Source organism: Hemiscyllium ocellatum, chromosome 28 (assembly GCF_020745735.1).
Source record: "Hemiscyllium ocellatum isolate sHemOce1 chromosome 28, sHemOce1.pat.X.cur, whole genome shotgun sequence".
Classification (NCBI taxonomy): domain Eukaryota; kingdom Metazoa; phylum Chordata; class Chondrichthyes; order Orectolobiformes; family Hemiscylliidae; genus Hemiscyllium; species Hemiscyllium ocellatum.
Window position 1 is genome coordinate 11,019,508 of NC_083428.1, and position 24,870 is coordinate 11,044,377.

General features: G+C 44.6%; 1 pseudogene; it reads left to right on the forward strand.

The window, feature by feature from the left end:
• The first annotated feature begins 22,473 nt into the window (after positions 1 to 22,473).
• Positions 22,474 to 22,866, forward strand: LOC132829075 (large ribosomal subunit protein eL28-like; annotated as a pseudogene).
• Positions 22,867 to 24,870: the final 2,004 nt, after the last annotated feature.

Below are 24,870 nucleotides of genomic sequence, written 5' to 3' on the forward strand. Positions count from 1 at the left end.
TATGACCAGGAATTTTAACCAGTTGTTAGAACATTAATTCTCAAGGTGTGGGAATTCCTGGAAAGACTGGCATTTGTTGCCCATCTTAAGGTGCTCCTGCAAGGGTGATGTTAAGCCTTTTTCTTAAACTGATGCAACCCATGGGGTGAAGGCACATCCATAGCATAGTTTTGCAGCTAGCACCGGGATTTTGACTGAGTGACATTGGAGGTACAGCCATTGGATACCTATTCTGAGCTGTGTGTGTGACTTGGAAGATCCTACCACCTTGTCTTTCTGAATGATGAAGTTTGTTGGAAACTTCAGTGTTACCTGCAGTGTGTTGCTGTCATGTATGCTTTAGATGTTATACACCGCAGTCATGGTACACCAGTGGATGTGGTGGATGTTTGGGTTGGTGGATGAAGGTCTGAACCAGCTGACTTCTTTGATCTGTATGCTGATGAGCTCCTTGAGTGTTGTTTAGCTTTTCATCCATGAAAATGGATGTGGTACCAGATACAGAACTGGATTCATCATAGGAGACAGAGAGTAGTGGTGCAAGGGTGTTTTTCAGATTGGAAACCTGTGACCAGTGATATTCACAGGGATTACTACTGTAGTTATATATATAAATGATTTGGAGGAGAATGGAGATGGTCTGATTAGTAAGTCTGTTGATGACACAAATCTGCAGATAGTGAGGAAGATTGCCAGAGGATAGAGCAAATTATAGATAGGCTGGAGACTTGTGTGGAGAAATGGCAGATGGAGCATAATTCAGACAAATGCAAGGTGATGTGTTTTAGAAGATCGAATGTAGGAGGGAGGTATTTAGTAAATGGCAGACCCTTAGTAGCATCAACACACAGAGGGATTTAGGTGTACAGGTCCACGTTCCCTGAAAGTGGCGACACAATGAATTAGGTAGTCAAGAAGGCATTGAGAATAAAAATTGGCAAGTCATGTTGCAGCTGTATAGAACTTTCGTCAGGCCACATTTGAAATATCGTCCACAATCCTGGTTGCCACACTACCAAAGGATGTGAAGGCTTAGGAGAGAGTACAGAAACGGTTTCCCAGGATGTTGCATAGTTTGGAGGATATTAGTTATGTGGAGAGATTGGACAAGCTTGATTTGTTTTCACATGAATATTGAAAGCTGAGGGGCTACCTGATCAAAGTTTACAAAATTATGGGAAGTATGGATAGTCAGAGTCTATCGCCCAGGGCAGAAATATCTTTTCCAGGGATCATAGGTTTAAGGTAGAAGGGGGTATGTCTAAAGGAGATGTGAGAGGCAAACGTTATACACAGAGGGGGTAAGTGACTAGAATGTGCTGCCATAGGAGGCAGATTCAATAGCAATATTTGAGGCACTTGACAGCTATTTGAATAGGCAGGAATATGGACTGCGCAGAGGCAAAGGGATTTTAGTTTAGAAAGGTGATTATGTATCAATGCAATCCTGTGGGCCGAAGGATCTGTTTCTATGCTGTTCTGTTGTTTGGTCTTATAGGTCAAAAATCAAACGACTGCATTTATAGTCCAACAAGAGGAAGGAGCAGTGCTCCAAAAGCTTGCAATTTCAAATAAACCTGTTAAACTATGACCTGGTTTTGTTTGATTTTTGACCTTGTCCACACCAGTCCAACTCTGGCATCTCCACATTGTGTCTCATAATTGGTGGAGAGATTTTGGGAGTCAGGAGGTGAGGCCCTCTTCACAGAATCCATTATACCAATCTTCCTGTCACCGTGACAGCAAGGTTCCGTTTAAGAATATCATTAGTTGGAAGGAATGATTTGATGCAGTATGATTTCTTGTAGCTACTGCCACAAATTTTGACACATCCCCCGGCAACATAATATGCTGCCCAATAGAAGACATAATTTTCATTATTCTAGTGCCTGTCGCCAACTCAGGAACATCTGAAGTACTTTATGGACAATGAAGCATTTCATGGTTAATGTTGCAGACAATATTGCATTAACACAGCAAGAATATCTGATAGATCAGTTACCAGTTGCTCAAAGCATTAATTGATAACCGACAGCATTATGTTGAAATTGCATTGTGCGATATTACTAAAACAAGGGATTGCCAACTCTAGTTGGCCATATGCTAGGAGATCTGATCAGAAGATATGATCTGTTGCCAATGGCACTATGTCCATGTTCCCATCACTGGTCCACTAACATGCCCAGCATCCTGGGGCACCCCCTTTGAACACCAATTGGAAAACAAACAGTCTTTTAATTTACCTAATTGGATCATGCATGACTGTCAGCCTAACAGTTTTTCCATCACTTCTCCAATCTAATTTAACTAGTAAATGTTCAAAGATAACACACACAAAATTGCACACAATTTATTTTCATGGGAAGTTGATTTTTTTTTTTGTCCTGATTTGCTTGCATCAGTGTTCTGGGGATTAAGAGGGTTCCAGAGCAATCCTGGAAAATTGGCAACCCACATTAATAGACATGCTTCCACATTAATGTGTAATTCCTCTGTTCTGCCAAATTGAAAAGGCAATGAGCTCCATTAAAATGAATGGGTTAATGCTTGTGGTGAAAATAAGAGACAAGGTTATTTCATAAATATGCAGCTTAATGCTAATACACAGAAGCAAACATTTAACCCATGGTGTCATCAAGTTAAAGGGGCCTAGTAGATTAATACACCATTTATTTACATCAAACTGCAATAATTAACCAATTAATCTGTGAATGACTGAGACAGTGGGTCAAAACAATGTAGGTGGAAGATTGACCCCATTCACTATCTGTTATACAGTTAATTTAATAACGTCCTGAAATCTGACAATGTGTATTGTTTTACTTTATCAAAATTGCATCTTTTAATTGTTATCTTCACTGTGTCAATTGTTGGGGGAAAATCTTTGGGCAGGAGTTAATTGAAGTTCTGATTTCTTAATTGGCTCATTAACATGTTTGCTTTCTATGACAATGTGTAGCGTATAATTGTCACCCGATCAACCCAGATGGCTTTTATTATTATTGAGAAAAGGAGTAATCTGTCTTTCACTCTGTCATATGACAACACATTCAAGTGTTTTTGCAAACCTGGGATTTAATTCACACATTTCCACTATGTCATTAGAACCTTGGATTATACGCTCCGCAATGTATGAAAGAAATTAATTTTGAAAATGCTTTTTTATTATTTAATACATAACCCTTTGGAGTATCAAGATTCTGTGAACTTGCAGAATAATACATTCATTTCTGTTAAGAGTTTGAGTGCTGTGGGTAAGGAGCACGTGAGAGAGATGTCTGGATGACAGTCATATGCAGATGGCATTGGTTGGCATTCCACAGGAGCATTGCACTTTGTGAGTAAAATCTTTCCGCGCGTTGCATTTATTAAATATGACAGCAACTCATTTCTCTCTCTTCACCCACCTATCCCAAAGGTGCTGATTCAGAACTGAGGCAATTTTCATTGCGCTAGCTTCTAATGGTGACCCCCAGTGGATCAACAGCAGATCAGCTTGCACCCTGACACCTGCCTTTCAGGCAGATGTGCCACTAAGGATCAGAGGGGAAACATTGCCCGCTTGAAGTACTCGTGCCATCTTTTTGACAGTGAACAGGTATGCGGGACATGAATCCTAAGTAATGTTCTGTCAAACGGTGAGGTTTATGAAATCATGAGAGGCATGGATGCGGTTAATAGACAAAGTCTTTTCTCCGAGGTAGGGGAGTCCAGAACTAAAGGGCATAGGTTTAAGGTGAGAGGGGAAAGATTTAAAAGGGACCTAAGGGGCAACTTTTTTACACTGAGGGTGGTGTGTGCATAGAGTGAGCTGCCGGGGAAGTGGTGGAGGCTTTTAATTACATTTAAAATTACATTTAAAAGGCATCTGGATGGGGATATGAAAAGGAACTGTTAAGAGGGATATGGGCCAAATGCTAGCAAATGGAACTAGGTTAATTTAGGATATCTGGTTGACATGGACGAGTTGAACCAAAGTGTCTGTTTCTGTGCTGTACGTCACGATGACTCTATGACATCATTCTCACCATTTCTGCTCCATGTCTGATAATTCTGTAGCTATTAAAGACAATTTTCTAGAGTTGCTCACTTTAGTCTCTGGGAAATTGATTCTGGAAGATTCCAAGAGAATTGGCGACTGAGTCTGGAGTGAAGTGGAGCATAATGCACGAGAGAAGGAACTCTCGCTCCATTAGAGTTAAGTCTATGAGATTCAGTGCATGAGTCACAAAATGTTAATATTCAGGTACAACACATAATCAAGAAGACTAATGAGATGCAATCCATTATTCCAAAGAGAAAATGAACATAAAGGTAAGACTGAAATTGCTGGAAAAGCTCAGCAGGTCTGACACCATCTGTGGAGAGAAATCAGAGTTAATGTTTCAGATCAAGTGACCCTTCCTTCGAGTTCTGATCTGATCTTGCCAACATGTTTTCTCATGTGGCTGATTTCAGAATGAGTGGGCACTGTTTTAACATTAGGACTCGCCCTTTCAGGACAGAAATGGGTAGGCTATTTCTCTCTCAGAGGATCGTACGAGTTTGGAACTCTCTGCCTCAGAAGACGGTATAAGTGGTGTCATTGAACATTTTTAAGGCAGACAGTTACATTCTTGTTAGCCAAGACAGTCAAAGGTGATCAGAGGTAGATAGGAATTTGAAATGCAGACAGATCAACCACGATATTGAATGGCAGAGCAGGCGTGAGAAAGCGAATGGCCTACTTCTGCTCCTATTCCATATGCTCATACGTTCATCTGATCTTCCACCGTCAGCATGAAACTGTGCAACTACACATCAGGAATAGACAGCAAGGGAAAAATATTTTTCCCATTCTAACAGGAAGTCTCATCCCCCAGCAAAAGCATCTGAGCCTTCGAGACACAATGTCCTTATGCAAGGCTTCTCTGTAACCAGCCGTCATGCAAAAGCTACTTTGTTAACAACTATTGCAACAACTCACATTAATAAAGCATCATCAATGGAGTAAAGGATCCCACAATATTGAATCCAAGAAAATTCAATAATTAAAGTGGGTAAGAATCATTTTTTTTGCCAACGTGTTGTTGATAAATGGATGCACCACAATACACATAATTTCTGTTTATTGTGATTTTAATGTAAAACACCAACTTGCTGCTAGTGTGAAATCCATTTCAGTCAGGAGCTCATCCCTGGTGAACCTGCCTAATCGCCCAACCAGCATAATTTTTAATGCCTCTGTTAGGACCTTAGTGGGTACATGTAAAAGAGAATGGAGTACTGTGATCAGTTTTGGGCCCCTTGTCTAAGGAAAAATATAATGGCATTGGAGGCAGTCTAGTGAGAGTTCACTAGATTGGAGGGAGGGATTTTCTTTTGAGGAGAGATTGGGCCTGGATTCACTGGAGTTTAGAAGAATGAGAGGCAACCTTGTTAAATCATACAAAATTCCTGAGGGAGGGGGGGCTTGACAGGGTAGATGCAGAGAAGTTGTTTCCCCTCAAGGAGGAATGTTTTCTCTTGAATGTTTGCAATGTTTCACTGCCAAGGGCTGTTGAGGCTGGGTTGTTAAGTATGTTCAAGGTTGAGATAGACAGATGTTTAATCAGGAAAGGATTCAAGGGTCAAAGGGAAAAAGCAGGAAAGGTCAAATTGATGGGAATCAGATATGTCACAATCTCATTGAATGGCACAGCAGACTCAATGGGCTGACTGACCTACCAGTACTCCTCCGTTTAATTGGTCACATTCCCTACGTTCCTGAGTTTCAAATTAACCCCTTAGTTGACATATTTTGCAAAGTTTTTCCCCTGGAGTCAGGGAGTCCAGAACTAGAGGGCAGAGGTTCAGGTGAGGGGGGGAAAGATATAAAACAGACCTAAGGGGTAATTCTTTCACGCAGAGGGTAGTATGAGTATGGAATGAGCTGCCAGAGGATGTGGTGGAGGCTGGTACAATTGCAATATTTAAGAAGCATTTGGATGGGTATATGAATAGGAAGGTTTTGGAGGGATATGGGCCGGGTGCTGACAGGTGAGACTAGATTGAGTTGGGACAACTGGTCGGCATGGACAGGTTGGACTGAAGGGTCTGTTTCCATGCTGTACATCTCTATGACTCTATGACTCTATCTGTTTTTGGATGCAATTGATCTTTTGCTTTTATTCATTTGTGGGATGTGGTTGTTCCTGGCTAGGCCAGGATTTATTGCTCGTCCCTAATAACCCCAAGGGGCAATTAAGGGGCAACTTGTGAATCTAGCATCACGTAGAGGCCAGACTGGGTAAGAACAGTCTTTTCCTTCCTGAAAGGACATCAGTGAACCAGATGAGCTTTTATGACAATAGTTTCATGGTTATCATTGAAGTCTTAATGCCTGATTTTTATTGAATTCAAACTCCGCCATCTGCCATGGTGGGAATCAAACCTAGTCCCCCATATTATTGCCTGGGCCTCTGAATTAAAAAGCCTAGTAATCATACCATTACACTATTACCTCCCCCATTCGTCACTGTGCTGATAGGATGGGACTGCAAATTGGTGTATTTTGAAGTCACAAGTAATGGCTACAGTAGTTTTTATTGCTCAGTACATGAAAGCTTTCTTCACTGTTGGAATTTCACCTGCTGTTTGCACGTGTCAGAGAGACTGAGAACATAACAACAGGCACAGATTTAGTTGTGATCGTTTGATTGCACATTTGTGTGTGAGGAGCTCTCCACACTGATAGGTTTTGGGACTGAGATTTCTAATCAAGAGCAGAACCAAGTTCCAACCAATTCAGACTTTTTTTTATATTTAGGAGCAGAACTGCAAACTGGGAAATATTAACATAAAGAATATTTTATTTGGGCTGCCAACATGTTCTTGCAAAACTGATTTTGCTGAGACATTCATGCAGCCAATATCTGAAACACAGTCACTGCAAATCTAAATTCACAACAGATTTAACTGTACAATTGGATTTAATAAATGTCAAATTAAATTCACAATCATTTGAAGTGATCTTGTTGGTTGAAATTTGTTTTGTAGCATAACTGCCCAATTTAAATCTCCTTTCTTTCTGCCCAAAGGTAGATGCCACTCAGAACATTATGACCTCCAGTGTGGATAGTGCAAGGAGGCAGGTCCTATATCCAGGATAAAGTGAGGACTGCAGATGCTGGAGATCAGAGCTGAAAATGTGTTGCTGGAAAAGCGCAGCAGGTCAGGCAGCATCCAGAGAGCAGGAGAATCGACGTTTCGGGCATGAGCCCTTTTTCAGGACTCCTGAAGAAGGGCTCATGCCCGAAACATCGATGCTCCTGCTCCTTGGATGCTGCCTGACTTGCTGCGCTTTTCCAGCAATACATTTTCAGCTCCTATATCCACCCAACCTCAGCTGGAACTGGGAACTGAACCCTCTAATGGCTGCATTATGAAAACACTTTCCTTGGATATCAACTCCTGGAGTTAGACGAGAGCCTGGAGCCTCTGGTTCAGAGCCACGGCCACGACCCACTGTTTCAGAAGACCTCCACCAACATACACAGCATATCAAAAAGGCAGAGGAAATGACCTTGGAGTTGCAGTGGGAGAGGGACTCCCTGATATTCTTGTAGAGACAGGAGGAAAATTTCTTCAAGGCAGACATCCTCATAAGGGGATTTGCAATAGGGTTAAAATCAACTAGGTAAAAACAAGGACTGCAGATGCTGGAAACCAGATTCTAAATTAGAGTGGTGCTGGAAAAGCACAGCAGGTCAGATAGCATCCAAGGAGCAAGAAAATCGATGTTTCGGGCAAAAGCCTTTCATCAGGAATAGAGGCAGAATGCCCCCAAGGTTTCCAGCATCTGCAGTCATTGTTTTTACCACAGCATATCAAAATCTTATTCTTTGTCAATAAATGTCTTCAGGGCCTCTTTTGTCTTTAGGGAAAGATGTTGAACTGAGAATCCATCTGTCCTGTGATGGATTCCATGACATTATCCCAAAGAGGAGAGAGCGAGTTCTCCACAGTATCCCAAGTTATATTTATCCCACAACCACATCACAGAAACCATTTGACCTGGCAGTTATCTTATGGCTTCAAGGGGGAGCTGGCCATGTACAAATCGGCTATTGTTCTTACGACAGCTTGGCACACTTTCCTCATTCCTGAAGAAGGGCTCATGCCCGAAACATTGATTCTCCTGCTCCTTGGATGCTGCCTGACCTGCTGCGTTTTTCCAGCAACACATTTTCAGCTCACTCAAGCGATGCAAACTCAACATTCAAGATCTGGTGTTACAATGCACTGGGTGGTCAGCCATAAACGTGAGCTCTGCTATTCCTGGAGTCACATCAAATGTTAAAGTCTATTTTTAAGATATGCACTGTATTCCAATTTACCTAACTTTCAGACAAAGGTTGATGGAACTCAAAGACTAGATTTGTGTACTGAAAAAGAATTCTTATTTATTACAAGTAATTAGGCTTTCGCTCCAGGTAAACCCCATTTAAGACAAGCAACACACATGCAAATACACGCACACATGCGCGCGCGCGTACACACTCACAGATTTGTGGTGAAGATAGAAAATAACTGGAAAGTCTGTTAACTAGTCTTTGATTCCCAATTCAAATATTGAAATGATGAAATGGCTAATGAGGCCCTTGATATTCAGTTGATTTCTCGCCAAGCTCCCACTGTTTTGTGAGACACATACCACAACTATTTCACAATTGTGAAACATACCAATGTGTTATACTGGCCTCAGCCCCTCTGGGCTAGGAAGTGGGATGGATGGGGTGAGGCAGGGGAAAAGACACAATCTGCCCTGATTTGGTATTCAATGGAGCTTGCCACTGAAGGGACACAAGAGCAGGTCAAGGTTAAGCAATAACAGCCTACCCTGGTTGAATAACATCTATGTTGGTGGATAGGAAAGGAACAACCATTTCTGTGAGGTATTGGTGATCACCTGGTAGCAACTCTAGTAATGAACCCTTGTAGGAGCTATACAAATTCCTTCTCAACAGTAACAGCATCACCTCTTTATATTCAGGAGAGAAGAATCAGTTGATTACGCTGACAGGGCTCCTCCAGCGGAGCCCATGTGTTGTTTGTCAGAGGTGTATGTGTGACTGCAGCTGGGAGATTAAAAGCTGCCTCACTGAGTCAGTGATCTTCGAGCTACTTCCCTGGTTGTACAAGTAGAACGGACAACCTGAGATGACATGACTTCCCCTGTGAAGGGAACAGGAAGGGTCTGAACCACAGCTTGAGACCAGTGATTAAAACAGCATGGGGATTCGTCAATTAAGTGCGGAACACTGTACCACAAGTAATTATTAGGGACAGTGATGCATTAGCAGTTATTACTTTGTGCTGTCATGCTTTAGAGCTCAGTCTATGAAGGTTATTAACTTACTTCTCTGGGCAATTTTATCGGCTAGTCTAAAACAGTATGGGCTCTCCATCTTTGACCTCAAGGTCTGAACAGAGTAAGAGCTGAATATATGAAGTGTTCTACTCAGTGGTGAGTGAGTCTGGCTGGCAGTGATGCATAATGATTACTTTGTTCCTTCAACTATTCCAAACCGAACAATGTCTTTCCAGTGGGAGTAATTGGATATCCTTTTCACAGAACCAGCACAGACTAACAGGCTGAATGGCCTCCCAAATTATCTTAGAAAGGGGAGATTTGGGGCGGTCTGAAGCACTCAAGAATCCTGCTTTCTGTGAGAAAGCAGCTTCAGATCATCAAGGATCTACAGTTTCACTTTTGCTTAGTTGCTTCCTTGCCTTGTCCTCCCTGCTGGTCTGTCTCTGCGTAATCTTTCTTTTTGCCTTCAGGCAGTATTCTCTTTCTCTCCTATCTTCTCCCTCTATCTCTCTGTCTTTTGACTCTTTGTCTCATCCAGCTCCTTCTCCTTGCCCCCCCACCAACCCACCCTCCCCTCCTGACACCTTCCCCAGCCACGACAGGAATTGCAAAACCTGCGCCACACCTCCCCCCTCACCACCATCCAAGGCCCCAAAGGAGCCTTCCACATCCATCAGAGATTTACCTGCATTTCCACACACACCATTTACTGTATCCATTGCTCCCGATGCAGTCTCCTCTTTATTGGGCAGACAGGATGCCAATTTGCAGAACACTTCACAGAAAATCTCTGGGATACACGCATGAAGCAACCCCACTGCCCCGTGGTCAAACACTTTAACTCCCTCTCCCACTCCCCTAAGGACATGCAGGTCCTGGGCCTCCTCCATCTCCACTTCCTTACCACCCGATGCCTGGAGGAAGAATGCCTCATCATCCGCCTTGGGACCCTCCAAGCCCATGGCATCTGTGGGATTTCACCAGTTTCCTTATTTCCCCTCCCCCCACCTTATCCCAGATCCAACCTTCCAATTTGGCATCGCCCTCATGACCTGTCCTACCTGTCTATCTTCCTTCCCACCTATCCACTCCACTCTCCCCTTCGACCTATCACCTTTACCTCCACCTCCATCTACCTACCACACTCTCAGTTACCTTCCCCCTCCCCCAGCCCCACCTCTCACTCCCATTTATCTCTGAGCGCCCCCAATCCACAAGCCTCGTTCCTGATGAAGAGCTTATGTCCGAAACATTGATTCTCCTGCTTCTCGGATGCTGCCTGACCTACTGTGCTTTTCCAGCACCACATTCTTGACTCTGATCTCCAGCATCTGCAGCCCTCACTTCTTCCTTCTCCTTGCTGTTGACGTCATTTAGATCTGTGCTCGGACAGAGAAGCACTCGGCTCATGTTATGAGAGACTGTCATGACAACTCATGTACATTCTATGGGATGTTTCTTTCAATGTGTGAATCTCAGAATTCCCTGCATAACAATGGAAGCCAATGGGTCAGTACGCCAATCGAAGTTCCCTTAACCTGTTGGCAGCTCCACCAGGAGAAGATTGGCACTTACCATCCTGACTTGAAAATAGATCAACTCTCCTTTTGTGTCAGTAGGTCAAAATCATGGAACTCTGTAACAGCATTGTGGGTCAACCTACAGCACCAAGAATGCAGTGAGTCTGGAAGGCAGGGCATCACCTTCTCATGGGCAACAAATGCCAGATCAGTCAGCAACGGCCACATAAGTGCAATAAGGAATTCAGTTTCCAAAAAGCTGCACCAATAAAATTATTAATCATCTATTTCTGATCGAATATGTTGCAATATGTTGGGATGTCATGGTGGTTCAGTGGGTAGGACTGCTGCCTCACAGCTCCAGGGACCAGGGTTTGATTCCAGTCTTGGCGACTGTCTGTGTGGAGTTTGCATATTCTCTCCATGACTGCGTGGGTTTCCTCCTGGCACTCCAGCTTCCTCCCACAATCCAAAGTTGTGCAGGTTAACTGGCCATGTTAAATTGCCCACAGTTTAGTTTACTTTCCCTACAGTGTGGAAACAGGCCCTTCGGCCCAACCAGTCCACACTGACCCTTCGAAGAGTAACCCATCCAGACCCATTTCCTTCTGAGTAATGCACCTAACACTATGGGCAATTTAACATGGCCAAATCACCTGACCTGCACATCTTTGGACTGTGGGAGGAAACCGGAGCACCCGGAGGAAACCCACACAGACACGAGGAGAATGTGCAAACTCTACATCGATAGTCACCCGAGGCTGGAATCGAACTTGGAACCCTGGTGCTGTGCAGCAGCAATGCTAGCCACTGAGCCACCGTGCCCCCCTCCCCCCAATGTCTTCAGGGATGTGTAGGTTAGGTATGTTATTCAGGGGTAAATGTAGAGTAAGAGGGTAGGAGGATTGGTCTCAGTGATTACTCTTTGGAGGGTTGGTGTGGATTTGTTGGGCCAAATGGCCTGTTTCCACTCTGTAGGGATTCTATGAAACAAGGTGGCTCTGAAGGAGTTAATCTTTGGCGCATTAAGCTCTACCCATTCTTTAGATGTCACTCATTCTTCAGACAGAGGTGGTTGAGATCTATGTGAGTCCCTGAAAGGAGCAGGTGTGATCTGCACAACTCCTGATATTCATCAGCAATGAGACCTAGCAAGTAAATGTAAGCTGTACCTGTTGCTATAATGCAATAGACTACTTTGTTATATAAGACAAGTAAGGGAAATCATGTTTGACAAATCCACTGGAATTCTTCAAGGATGTAACTAATAGATTTGATTGGGGGGAGTCAGTGAATTGGGTTTATTTGGACTTTCAGAAGGCTTTTGACAAAGTCTTACATAAGAGATAAATGTGTAAACTTAAAATGCATGGGATTGGGTAGTTTATTGAGATGGATAGAAAATTGACAAAGACCAAGACTAAATGGACCTTTTTCTAAGCGGCAAGCAGTGACTAGTCGGGTACTGAAACGATTGGTACAGGGACCCCAGCTATATATGATAATATATGCTGATGATTTAGATGAGACGACTAAATGTAAAATCTTCAAATTTGCAGATGATACAGAGCTGGGTGGAAGGATGAGCTGTGAGGAGGATGCAGGGATGTTGCAGTGTGATTCGGACAGGCTGAATAAGTGAGCAAATGCACGGCAGATACAGCATAATGTGGATCAATGTGAGGTTATCCCCTTCAGTAGCAAAAATCAGAAGGCAGATTATTATTCGAATGGGTGCAAATGGAGAGAGGGGAATGATCGATAAGATCTTGTGGACCAGCATAGGTGCAGCAGACAGTAAAGAAGGCAAGCTGTTTATTGGCTTTATAGTGTGAGGATTCAAAAACAGGGACAAGATTGCTCCAGTTATATAGGCAATTGGTGAGGCCACACCTGGAACACTGTATGCAGTTGTGGTCTCCTTGTCAGAGGAAGGATATTCTTGCTATAGAGAGAGTGCAGCTAAGGTTTCCCAAGTTGGTTCCTGGGATGGCAGGGTATTGAGTTGGTTAGGATTGTGGAAGAAAAGTGTGGTGCTGGAGAAGCACAGCAGGTCAGGCAGCATCTGAGGAGCTGGAGAGTCGACATTTCGGGCATATTCATCAGGAATGTCCAGGCTTATGCCCGAAACTTCAATTCTCCTGCTCCTCAGACGCTGCCTGACCTGCTGTGCTTCTCCAGCACCACACATTTTGACTCTGACTCTCCAGCATCTGCCATCCTCACTTTCTCCTTGGGTTAGGATTATATTCACTGGAGTTTAGAAGAATACGGATTTCTCAGAAACCTATAAAAATCTAACAGGACTCGACAGGGTAGACACAGGCAGGATGTTCCGATGGGGAGGGTCCAGAACCAGGAATCGTAGTTAAAGATAAGGGGGTAAACCTTTTAGGAGTGAGAAGAGGAGAATTTTCTTCACCTAGAGAGTGGACTTCTCTGCCACAGAAAGTAGTTGAGGCCAAAACATTGTTCTAAGGGGATTAAAGAATAGTGGGGGAGGGCAGGATGAGGGCATTCAGCTCGATGGTCAGCTGTGATCATATTGAATGGTGGAGCAGGTTCAATGGATCGAATGATCTACTCTGACTCCTATCTTCTATGTTCCTGTTTAGATACAGCAGTGTTCTATTCTCAGTAATTAATAATTAGGTAGATCACAGACTCATTCAGAAAGAAGGATTAGTAGCAGTGAACTACCCAAACCAGCGTCCAACAGAATATTCCTATTTGCAGATTCTTTACTATGCATCAGAGCCATGATCTGGAAGCACAAGGGAACTCCGGCCTCCTATGATGCTATCCTACATCGGGATACTTTGCACTTGTTATTATTCCAGTCACTGAAGTATTGAGTCTCAGAGGAGCGGTGGATTCCTTGGTCTATTTGAGTGTGTGCAACTTCACTCAAGTGATAGATTATGAAGGTCTCTCTTTATTTTTTTTTATTTCTCTCTCTCTCTCCCTACTAAATGAAAGGCTTGCAATTTTAAACCACATTCTATGACCTCAGGAGATTATGAACTGCTTCAGTCAATGATGTACTTTTTTTCTTCCAGTTTTGTTGTTGTTGTGAAGTCAGAAATGTACAGCTAATGTGTCCGGGGCAAGACCCCACAAACACCAATGTGGTAATGAGCAAACATTCTAACAATGGCTGAGGGATAAATATTGACAAGGATAACTGGGGATGTTCGCCGTTGGTTGCACAATACTCAGCACCTTTTGTGACTCCTCAGATACGAATGCGACAAGACCTGGACAATATCCAGGCTTGGGCTGACAAGTAGCAGGTGACATTCATTCCACACAGACGTCAGACTCTGACCATGACCAATAAGAGCTGAAAATGTGTTGCTGGAAAAGTGCAGCAGGTCAGGCAGCCTCCAAGGAGCAGAGAATCGACGTTTTGGGCATGAGCCCTTCTTCAGGAATGAGCCCTCATTCCTGAAGAAGGGCTCATGCCCGAAACGTCGATTCTCCTGCTCCTTGGATGTTGCCTGACCTGCTGCGCTTTTCCAGCAACACATTTTCAGCCCTGATCTCTAGCATCTGCAGTCCTCATGACCAATAAGAGACAATCTACCCACTGCCTCTTGACATTCAATGGTGTTACCATCACTGAATTCCCCACAATCAACATCCTGGGGGTATCATTGACCAGAAATACAATTGGACTCACCACATAAACAAAGTGGTCACATGAGGAGGTCAGAGTCTAGGAATACTGCAGCGCATGACTCACCTGCTACTCCCCAAAACCTGTCCACCATCACAAGTTCACCTGCACCTCCACACACATCATCTATTGCATCCGCTGCACCCGATATGGCTTCCTCTACATTGGGGAGACGGGCCGCCTACTTGCGGAACGCTTCAGAGAACACCTCTGGGACGCCCGGACCAACCAACCCAACCACCCCGTGGCTCAACACTTAAACTCTCCCTCCCACTCCACCGAGGACATACTCCTCCATCGGCAGAACATAACAACACGACGGCTGGAGGAGGAGCTCCTCATCTTCCGCCTGGGAACCCTCCAACCACAAGGAATGAACTCAGATTTCTCCAGTTTCCTCATTTCCCCTCCCCCCCCCACCTTGTCTCAGTCGGTTCCCTCAACTCAGCACCGCCCTCCTAACCTGCAATCTTCTTCCTGACCTCTCCGCCCCCACCCCACTCTAACCTATCACCCTCACCTTGACCTCCTTCCACCTATCACATCTCCATCGCCCCTCCCCCAAGTCCCTCCTCCCTACCTTTTATCTTAGTCTGCCTGGCACATTCTCCTCATTCCTGATGAAGGGGTCTGACCCGAAACGTCGAATTTCCTGTTCCTTGGATGCTGCCTAACCTGCTGTGCTTTAACCAGCAACACATTTTCAGCACCATCACAAGGCACAAGTCAGGAGTTTGATGGAATGCTCCTCTCTTTCCTGAATAGGTATAGTGTCAACAACACTCAAGAAGTTTGACACCATTAGGACAAAGCAATCCACTTGATTGGCACCACATCCACAAACATCAAATCTCTCCACCACTGACACTCAGTAGCAGCAGTGTGGTGCACTGCAGAAATTCGCCAAAAATCTTCAGATACCACCTTCTAAACCCACGACCAGTCTCATCCAGAAGGCCAAGGGCAGCAAATTCATGGGAACACCATCACCTTCAAGTTTCCCTCCAAGCTACTCACCATTCTGACGTGGAAATATATCACCATTCCTCATTGTCATTGTGTCAAAATCCTGGAATTCCCTCCCTGATGGCAGTGTGGGTCAATGCACAGGAGGGTGGACTGCAGTGGTTCAAGATGTCAGCTCACCACCACCTTCTCAAGGGCAAATACAGACAGCTGAAAATGTGTTGCTGGTTAAAGCACAGCAGGTCAGGCAGCATCCAAGGAATAGGAAATTCGACATTTTGGGCATAAGCCCCTCATCAGGAATGCCCGAAACGTCGAATTTCCTATTCCTTGGATGCTGCCTGACCTGCTGTGCTTTAACCAGCAACACATTTTCAGCTGTGATCTCCAGCATCTGCAGACCTCATTTTTTACCCAAATAGAGACAGCCAATAAATGCTGGCCCAGTGAGTGATATCCACATCTCACAAATGAAGGAAAACTCCCATGGGTTATCAATTATGTCCTGCAGCATCTGTTACATCCAACGGAAAGGGCCTAAATGGTCTTAATGCCTTAGCACAAAGAGATCACCTCTGACAATGCAGCATTCCCTCAGTATGGTGTGTCAGCGTGGACGTTGTTTACAAGAGGAAAAATTTTAAGTATGGCATTTGTTATGAAGATGTTGGTGTATTGTATCTTTAGGAAAGTTCAAAGCTAGCAGTGACAGCACCAAGTGTTCTCAGTAAGATACAATATAACGATCTCCAGCTACTGGGGTAGCTAGGGTAGCTGGTTGCCAGGAAACAACAAAACAGATTCAAATTAGGCCAATCAGTTTAAATTATACCCCGAAAAATACCAAACTCCAATCCAGTTTGAATTTAGTATATTGACAATCTTAAAAGCCAATGACACAATCTAATACTTTGGAGGAATAAGACCAGGCAAAATTGAACAATTGAGAGGAGAACTGCCCAGCTCCCAGCATGTAAAAAGACTGCCCGAAAAATAGCTCTCTCAAAGGTACCTTTATCAATCAGTAACCTGTGAAGCAGAATCCCGAAGAAGACACAGGAAGATCCAAATAGAAGAGCCGAAAGCTGCCTAGTTTTGAGATAAGTTTTGTCAATTTTAATTGGGAGTTTTATCGGACTAGTATTGTTGAAGAGGAAGGTAAACGATATGTTAGAGGACGGAGTTGTAAATAGTTGTTAGTTAATTATTCTCTATTATATTTTAAGTAATAAAGTTGTTAACTTTTACTTTAAATGCTTCTTGGCTTCTCGAATTTTGACAGAATACTGCATGGGATAAATCTTTTCTGTGTTGCTGGTTTTAAATTAAACAGGAGGGTTTACCCCGTGTCGTCACATATTGAGCATGTTATAAGGTGCCATATCTGTCAATATCCTGGGCATGTCACCTTCTGGGCATATCCTGTGCTTCTTAGCTCATTTTTTTTTGTTCTGTAAATTACTCAGCAAAGCATGTGCCAAATGAGCTGGACATTCTCACCAGCTGCCAGGGTCAACAGTTCTGTCGTTACATTTAAAGGCCAACTGCTTACCACTTGGCTCACTGCAAACCAGGAAAATCCCTTCAGTTTGTGCCAGCCATCCCAAGACCTCCCGAAGTGTCTTCAAAGAAGCCTAAGTTGGTGTCCATCTGACGTTGCTGGATGGTGTCACTGTTCGAAGGTACATCCTTTTCACAAGTGACCACCATCCCTTTAGACCCAGAGCCTGAGCTAACATTTCAGCACAGGTCAGCGCCACCTCAAAGACTGGGAAGTACTGCAAGAATAATGTCAACAAACTCCACGTGTTCCACAGGGTAAATGTCATCATCTTCACTCTGCGGCCACATACTCACTCAGGACCATCACTGAGGCTGACCGTGCCACCGAACAGGCGTCTAAGGGACAGCCTCTGCCCACAAACCTCAGTATCTCACACATGACATGCAAACAAGGGCTCACAATCACCTCATCCTCCCAAACCTCTAACCCTTCCTGCCCACTGTGGTTCTACCTTCTGGGAATGGCTCACTTACTTGACATGGTTTTGTGTGATCACAAACCATTCCCATCACACTGACTCCATCTCTTTTCCTCATTGAGGGCATCATTGGCCCACAACTTGGCTGATTAGGCAAAGACCACCGTGGGCCAGGAGGAGGAGTTAGCGATTTGCCAGCCACATCCACTTTAAGGACAGGGCTATCAGACTGGCAGAGGAAGGCAGGAACAGCCCTTGCGACACTGTGCCCTGTTCTTCCCCAGTGTGCAGGAAGGCAAACACATAGCTCTGCATCAGCATCTCTCAGGTCCAGCTGAAAGTTCAGTAGCTAGCCGCTATGCGCTCAGACCTGCTCCAACGCTGGATGTTCAGTATCAATGGCAAGGCAACAATGAGGATGAGGCACTGCAATCTCAATCTAGGTGTCCCATAATACCATAAGATATAGTCAAAGAATTAGGCCATAGGGCCCCTCAAATCTGCTTCTATATTTAATCATGGCTGATGTGTTTCTCAACCCCATTGTCCTGACTCCTTGCCATAACCTTCGATCCCCTTACTAATCAAGATGTCTCTACAACCCTCTGTGACAATGCATTCTGCAGATTAACCACCCTCTGGCTGAAGAAATTCCTCCTCATCTCAGTTCTAAAGGGTCAACCCTTCACCTTGAGTCTGTGCCCTCAGGTACTAATCTTTCCTACTTGAGGAAACATCTTCTCCACGTCCACTCTGGCCAGGACGCTCAGTACTCTGCACATTTCAATCAGATCTCCCACTGGCCCGGTTCCTTCTAAACTCCATCAAGTACAGACCAAGAGTCCTCAACTGCTCCTTCGATCAATCTTGTAATCCTCCTCTGGACTCCCCCCTACACTAGCACATCCTTCTGTAGATACGGAGCTCAAAACCACTCTCAATATTCCAGTTCTGCTCTGACCAGAGCCTTATTCAGCCTCAGCAGTACATCACTTCTCTTGTATTCTAGACTCTTGACATGAATGCTAATATTGTTTATGCATTCCTAACTGCCAAGTAAACCTGCATGTTAACCTTAAGAGAATCCTGAACTAGGACTCTCAAATCCCTTTGTGCTTGAGATTTCCAAAGCTTTTCTCTATTTTGGAAACAGTCTACACCTCTATTCTTCCTACCAAAGTGCATAACCTCAAACATTCCCACATTGTATCCCACTTGCCACTACTTGGCTCACTCCACCAGCCTGTCCAAGTCCTTCTGCAGCCTACTCACTTTCTCAACACTACCGGTCCCTCCACTGATCTTTAGATCATCTAACAAACTTAGCAACAGTCCTCATCCTGATCATTAATGTATAACGTGTATAGTTGTGGTCCTGACCTCTGTGGAACTCCACTGGTCACCAGCTGCCATCCTGAAAAAGACACACATTTATCCCCATTCACTGCCTTCTGCCAGTCAGCCAATCCTCTATCCATACCAGTACCTTGTCCACCTTCTCATGTAGGTGGGTGACATCATCTGGAGCTCATGGGGAGGAGGAACAACCGACAGGCATCCCAGTAGCTTCTTTATAGGGCATCCCAGAGGTGGTTTGCCCCTCTAAGTCTCCCCTGCCAGAGAAGGGCTGGACTGAAAAGGGGGGCCCTGTACAGCAGACTCTCAGCAGGCTAAGCCTCTTGAGGCTGGAAATCCCCAGAGTATGGCCACCACCTTGTTCGATTGATGGGGACACAACAGGTGGCAGCATCCATCCCAGCAGTAAAGGGCAGGCCTGCACTTAGAAACAATGTGAGAGAGAGCGAGAGCAAGAAAAAACCCTTCCAAGGGGACATCCATAGCACGAGTGTTGAATTATTAAGAAGCACTTTTGTAAATATATTTGTTCTGTTGTCAGTTGTAGTCTCTTTGTCCCAATAAGAGCGGAGATGGTCTTCCAAAGTAGAAGATGTGGACCCTCTTCAAACAGCAGAAGAATACGCCATGATTCAAGCAGTACCCCTTTCATCATCTAAGTGGGTGACTAGAGATTGCTTTACCCAACAGGGATCCACACACCTAAAAGCTGGGAATTGCAATCAAGAGACACAGGAAGCTCAGGAACACTGCAAGCCGTGATAAAGTCCAGGGACAACCACAAGATATAGGAGCAGATGTAGGCCATTCTGCCCATCAGGTCTGCTCCACCTTTCATTGAGATCATGGCTGATCTGATAGCCCTCAGCAACACTTTCCTGTATTTTCTCTATAACCCTTGAGATAGAACCTGATGTGCTCAATTCCTGGACATCCCGCATGCACTGTATTGGTTGAATCTGTCATGTGTCTACAGGCTCCCTATTCTGGGGTTCTCACAGCAACGCTGCAATATTTAAGGGTGTGAGGTGCGAAATGGATAAATCACATGTCAATTTACCAGAACTAAGCAGAGGAAGCAAATCCACACTGTGCAGCCTATGGCCGTGGAAGAATTGTCAAGTGAAGATGCAGAGGCATTGCAAGGATATAGTGAAAGCACATTGCATTCTGTAGTACTGCTGAGGTGCTGAGAGGAATAAGGTGGTTAAGGAGAGGTCTCAGCATGTGGGTAAACTTGGGTGTATTCATAAGGGAGTGTGCTCCTTTGTCTTTGATCAAGGATCATTTGGGCACAAACATCCAGGTAGTGGAAGTGTTCCCTGTATCCTTGCTGCTTTAGGGCAAGACATGTGCACTTTAGCTTTCACAAGGGTGAAACCAAAGGCACAGTTAAAAGGAAAAGTGCGCATTTTATTGCATAGATAAATCAAACACAAAAACAAATCAATACTTGAAGAGTGTGGCACACAGCAAGCAGAGGAAATAATAATAGAAACAGAAAATGTCTCAACACAGATGAGTCATCCCAGAAGCAGGTGGCTATAGAGTGTGCAGGGCACTCTGTTCTGTCAGTCACCAGCCATCCTTGAGTGCGCTAAGTGCCTTTGAAAGAGGCTGGCACGTGTGAGAGTTCCAGGTTGTACGAGTTCTGGCAGTACCATGGATATCAATGCAGACTTGCAACATCTGGCTGCTGTGGCCACAAGTGATTTGAACATTAAGGGAGCAGAATCATTCAGTGTTCACAAAAGGCCAGTTGACGTAGAGTAAAAAATGAGGTCTGCAGATGCTGGAGATCACAGCTGCAAATGTGTTGCTGGTCAAAGCACAGCAGGCCAGGCAGCATCTCAGGAATAGAAAATTCGACGTTTCGAGCATAAGCCCTAAACGTCGAATTCTCTATTCCTGAGATGCTGCCTGGCCTGCTGTGCTTTGACCAGCAACACATTTGCAGCAGTTGACGAAGAGTGCTTGGATTGCTATGTGGGTGTATTTGTTTGCACACTGTCCCTGTGGGAAACTAATGATGGTCACGATTCCTAATGCCCTCACTCTCTGACTAGTCACAACATGGGGCTAAGAGTCAACTGATGGGCTCTGGCTGAGACAGCATCCGTGATGTTCAAGATGCACTTTAGGACAAAAGAACTAGGAGCAGGAGTAGGCAATTCAGCCCCACAAGCTTCCTCCAGCATTGAATATGATCAGTACTATGTACTATGTACCTGAAATGATCCACTGACAGATTAATTCAAGGCAGCTTTTACCTTTCAGGCTATAAAAGTGGCATTGTTACCAAATCCTTATCCAGCAGCTGGGGTAGATCTGACACAATGACTCGGGAGACCCTTAGTTGTCTTCTGCATTGCCTGTCAGTTCTCTGCAGATATCTACAGCTAAGCCAGAGGATCTAGGTGTTCAGCAAACCACACCTCATCATTGCTGGCTCCTCACCTGTTGCATTCCCCTATAGAGGCTGTGTGATGGCCAATGGCAACTATTGCTCTTACTTTTGCTGCTGGTGAAGTTATCTCTGGTATCCATTGCAGCAGTTCAGTTGCAGGAGCACTGCAAGAGGAAGTGAAGGGTTGATCTCTACTGTGTTTCCTCAGCCTGCAGTCAATCTGTGAGAACAGTAAGTAAAGGTAAAGTCAACATAGTCCTATCAGATCATAGAGACTGCTTTCTCCTTAGAGAGCGAGATGACTGATGGTGGTTTAACCTGAGGGTCACCACGCCTCAGGTGAGAGGAGATGTTGAGAAGGAATGTCCATCCTATTGACCAGTTTTAATAAAGGGAAATCTTTCCCCATTAAGCCCCAGATTCTGTCCTCACTGAAGGCTGTTATTGTTAAAAGGACAGCTCTTTCCCACCAACCTCAAAGGAGCTTGGAGGCATGTGCTACAGGATTACCTCAAATATGATAATACCACTTCTCATGTACATTAGTGACTCTGATCTTATTTAAGGTTCCCCATAAACAGTCCCCATGTGGGACTGGAATAATCAAATGTTGGGAGTGCCCTCCCATCAGCCAGCCCTATCACAGGAGCCCTGTCCTACCAGCCTTCACCTTGGAGGAGAGGATGGGCAGGTTCAAAGTCACAGCTTGCAATCTGGGGCACGGTGGGCCTTGGTCAAGGGGGTGAATGTGATATCGAGTGAATGTGCCTTGCTCCATTGACTCTTGTTGATCTCAGAGTTCACAAGACGGCAACTCAGTCACAATACTCTCTCGATCAGTCCTTCATGGGATGGGGTCAGAGTATGAGAAGAATTCTGATTGGCAACAGAACTGATGAGACTCTTCGTCAAAACCTCTTCAGTTCCAACTCAGAATGTTAACTCTGTTTCTCTCTCCACGGATGCTGCCAGACTTGCAGTGTTTCTCCAGCATTCCTTGTGTTTGTTCCAGATTTCCAGCATCCATAGTATTTTGCTTTCATCTGCGTTGAATGAGGAACAGTGACATTCTGATTCACTGGGAATTGAAGACAGATAAATGGTTTTAGTGGACAATAACTGGATTTCTGATTGTTGAAGGACCCCTTTCGCTGGCTTCACATTCAACCCAGAATTCCGAACCCCTTTCAAAAAGATGGCGGACGGCGGCGGTGAGACAAGAGGGGGAGATGATCATCCAGAACTACTCCGGTTTCCTGAACAAAAGGAACCATCAAGTCTACGTCACGTAGTCCAACAATCTGAAGTCCAAAAACTTCTTCCATTACAATGGACTTATTCACCTCAGAGGTGTGGGTGTAGAGCCTGCAGCTGATGGGAAAGGAGTGGTGGTTGTCCTCAAAAAGCAAGCAGGTCAACGTAAGCAAGCAACTTCCTATGAAAAGATCACGACCAACAAGAATAGCCTCACTATCCTAAATAGATTGCGACACATCATCCACAAGAACAAATACCGACAGGACCCATGCGTGGCTGCACTTCGACGTGCTAGCGCCATTCTGAAGAGCCAGAAGCCAGTTGTTGTCAAGAAGAAGCGCACTTGGGCTACCAAGAGTGCATAAATTTGGAAAAGTTGGGACATGTTTTATGATTAAAATAAAGGAGGATCTTGAGAGAAAATAATAAACAGGGGTTCTGTTCACTCTGAGAGCTGGAGGGAGTTGGATCAGTGTCAAGGTCCATCCACTTGTAAATAAAGGGTGACTTGAAGATGGCATATTGGCCTCTGTGGAGTTATTTCAGTCACATTTCTGAAATGGCCATTTTTCCAATGTGGAGAAAGTGAGGACTGCAGATGCTGGAGAGTCAGAGTTGAAAAGTGTGGCACTGGAAAAGCACAGCAGGTCAGGCAGATTCCAAGGAGAGTCAACGTTTCAGGCATAAGCCCTTCATCAGGAATGTGGAGGGGTAAGGGGATGAGGGAAGGTAGGAGGGATGGCAATAATTGGAGTTGATTGTGATAGGTCGATGGGGAGGATGGACTGGTTTGGTAGGAAAGAAGATGGACAAATCAAGAGGCAGTGCTGAGTTGGATCTGGAATTAGATTAGATTACTTACAGTGTGGAAACAGGCCCTTCGACCCAACAAGTCCACACCAACCCGCTGAAGCGCAACCCGCCCAGACCCATTCCCCTACATTTATCCCTTCACCTAACACTACGGACAATTTAGCATGGCCAATTCACCTAACCTGCACATTTTTAGATTGTGGGAGGAAACCGGAGCACCCGAAGGAAACCCACGCAGACACAGGGAGAATGTGCAAACTCCACACTAACAGTCGCCTGAGGCGCGAATTGAACCCGGATCTCTGGTGCTGTGAGGCAGCAGTGCTAACCACTGTGCCACCGTGCCACTCACCAGGAATGAGGTGAGGGCTGGGGAGTTTTGAAAACTGGTGAAGTCAATGCGGTTGTAGGGTACTGAGGCAGAAGAGGAGGCGATCTTCCTCCAGTCAATGGGAGGCTTTGATTTGGCAGTGGAGGAGGCCCAGGATTTGCATGTCCTCAGGGAAGTGGGAGGGGGGAGTTAAAGTGGTTGGCTACATGGCATTGCAGTTGTTTGGTGCATGCAGACCAGAGATGTTCTCCGAGTTGGCGTTTGGTCACCCAATGTGACCAATATAAAGGAAATTATGGCTCAGATGGTAGCATGTCACCCTTAAGTCAGAAGGCTGTGGAGGGTCCCCGCTTCAGGGTTAACATTAATGCTTTAACAGACTTCTAATGAAGTGTTACCAGCCTTGAAATGTAAACTCTGCTTTCTTCCCACGGATGCTGCCAGACCTACTGAGTTTCTCCAACTATTTCTCTTTTTATATACTGGTGTAAGTCTCTCCAAGATTGCAGATGAGTGGGGTCAATTGGATCTTTCAAAACTGAGGTAGATAGATTTTTTATTGGGTAAGGGCAGTCAGAGAGAGGGAACAAAGACAGAAAATGGAGTTGAGGAGCAGATTGACCAGTTTCATGCTGGAACTGATGTTAATTGCAGCAGCCACGCTGTCATGCTAATTGAGATCAGCACGGGCCAATGATCAAGCCTGGCTCCTTGCTATTCAGAATAGCTCACACGTTTGCTATCTTAACTGGCTGGACCATCAGGTAGACTTGGCAGCAGTGCTTTGAAATATTCATCCCGGTGGTTAAACTTTTATTTTTCTTTGGTTTCGATTTGAAGTCTGTGCCTGAAGCAATAATGAAAATAATTACCTCCCATTTTCCATCATTTTCATCGATGTGAGCTATTTTGTGGCAGAAATAACCACTTTTTTCTGACATCATCGTAAATTTGAGAAAAATCACCTCATAATTTTCTCACAGAAATGCTCTGCAGCCGCCTGGACTATGTATAATGTCCTTTCTGTTCTATAAAAGACGTCAGAATGCGGTACTTGGAGAAACAGTCCATCCAACATCCACAACAAAGATTACTCAGAGTGCTGGAACGGCATTGTCCACTCAAAAGATTATCACCCACAATCGCTCAAGCTAATGATTCCTTTGTGGACTTCAAAGGTTTTGCCTTCATGATTTGAGCTATTTATCATCCTTTGAGGTTGATA